Here is a 2,589-nt window from a genome sequence, read left to right as displayed (position 1 = left end):
AACCTTCATCGTCATAATTCCAAAGATGTGTAAGTTATCAAGGCCATCAAAAAGGCCTTGAAAACGAGATACGATAGTCTTAAGCGAGAAAAGGATAAAGACGCCGGAGATTATTCTTGTTATAACGAATTACGGCATTGCAAGGACGAGGTAAAGTTGAATATTGCATCAGAGGGATTGCGAATGCGGGGAGGCAACGTTCGCGTGGAATGTTGGCGCGATGGCAGCGCCGGCGCAGCGCACAGCGGGCAGGGCGCAGGCGAGCCGGCTGTGACTCACCGTGAGGACATCTCACCACGCTCTCGAAGGGGAAATACGCACCTAATTGTAGCTCTCGCCTTCTCAAAAACTGCCGCCGACCGCTGCCTTTGACGTCACATATTCCTCGATGACTCTAAATAATAGATTCTTTAGAATATCCTCACACTTTGCCTCATAGTACAAACCAATTACGTGGCTCTGTATATAATTATCATTTGAATTGTAAATGTGTTGACGTATCTCGTTCACAGTGATTGTATCGAATTAACGCATTTAACGACATTAGTTTTCCCTGAGCGAATCCATTGTTTGAACTTGTTTGAACTTAAATTACCAAAATATTAAAATCGTGAGATAAATACCTGTTTAATTATAAAATAGATTCTTGGCAATTATCAAACTATAAAAAATTGTTTTTCATTTGAAGTTTTAATGGCAAGAAAACAAATGGAATAAAACGGAATGATTCATTTCTTCGGGTAATTTTTATTTTGCTTACTAAGTGGTCGGGGAAAATATCTGATAGGATTCTCTGATTACTCAGCCAATGTAATTGGTTAATTTAGTGAAGTAAAAAATTGGAATAAATTATAATTCGAAAGCGACTTCTCATTTTATATCCAAAGCAATAGTAATGCTCAAAAAATGCAATAATTAAGTAATCAGTTTCATAGTTATAGAATCTTCCATTAAAATATAATATTTTTTTTAAACATCAGTAGATTTTTGTTAATTTACTATTATATATATTTTCTTTAACCACACCAAAGCTCTAGGCTTGTGCTAGTGTTCACGACAATTCTCGTATGGCGGGATTCGTACCCTCGACCGCAAGATCGGTAGTCCGTACCCGAAACTATTTGGCTATTGGCGAATAGTTGGGGCAAGAGAAATAACAAGTTCATGTCAGCAAGTACGTATACAATTAAACAGGTAAATTTTAATTCTTAGTACTGACCACACATTTGCATTATAATTAATCAGTTATGGAGCATGTGTCATAGACGTCGAACCACCTTATCTCATTGTAATCAAGTTTATCCTTGCTATGTTCCTTTCATTACATCCAAAGATGCTTAAAACATAGATGATATAGAGCATGAATGTGAAGCCGCTTTTAATCAAATAAGGTTTATTTAATATTTTTCTCGATTAAAATCATTGTTTTGCCATTCCTTTTAGTTTATTTCTAACTAGCTTTCGCCCGCGACTCCGTCCGCGTCGAATCTAAAAAAAAACAAAAGTGAATAGCCTATGTAGTCTTCCAGACTATCCTCTACATCTATACCAAATTTTATCGAAATCCGTTCTGCTGTTTAGGCTACAAACTCTAACCAACATACATCCATCCATCTAAACTTTCACATTTATAATATTAGTATGATAAGTATTATCAAATGTTTTCATTGGATGTGTATCAATATTTATGATATTATCAGAGATACTTAGGACGCGACGAAATAAAAGTTTTAAAATAATTGCATAAAAATCGATGAGCGATTAAGTATACTTGAACCCCAACCTTAAAATAATTCTTAAACAGTATCAAAGGGCTTGCCCCTTAATGCTTCTATGACTCTTTTCAAAGTCACTCTTACGAAAGTGCTAGTGCCCCTTTGTGAATATTTAAGTCGAACCAGGAGGACAATTTTATTCTAATTCAAAACATTAAACAACACCAAGAAGGCACAACTCCGGAAACTTATCCAGTACTTAAGTAAAAGATGTAATTAATGTTCAACAAACTCGTCTGTTTGTACTTATTTATTACTTTTTAATTACGTGCGTTTGCAAACTTTTAATTTCTTTTTCGATTAAAAAACAAGGACATAAATTTATCGCCTTAGTTAAAAAGATGCACGGACATGCAAAATAAAATATTTACGAAACGTGAGGTAACAAAGTTTTTTGTTTTTATTTGTGCTTCGGGTGCATATTGTATGTGAGATGTGTATGAATGTGCAATTGAGTGTATTGGTAAACACGTCACGAGCCGAGCACCGAGCCTCCCAGAAGATAATCAAAGAAGTTTACGAGACTCGACCGGGTCGGACTAAAGTCATTGGAATTATTTAGAAGCTGCGACTCCCGATACTGTTACTGAGCAGAACTATCGCTGAATATCATTAGGTCCTCGCCAAAAATAACTCACCATAGTTAGCGAATCTCCTCCTACATATATTATTTGTTTTCCTTATCGAAATTCGTTTCACGTAATTGCATTAGTACATTAAAACTATCATACCGTGACAAATTCGTTGAAAATTGAGATAAAACTAACCACCGCAGACACCCACGCTCAATATTTAGTTCGAAACCTGATTTTAA

The sequence above is a fragment of the Papilio polytes genome, unplaced genomic scaffold, assembly GCF_000836215.1.
Source record: "Papilio polytes unplaced genomic scaffold, Ppol_1.0 DF821289.1, whole genome shotgun sequence".
Classification (NCBI taxonomy): Eukaryota; Metazoa; Arthropoda; class Insecta; order Lepidoptera; family Papilionidae; genus Papilio; species Papilio polytes.
This window is presented reverse-complemented; position numbering follows the sequence as displayed.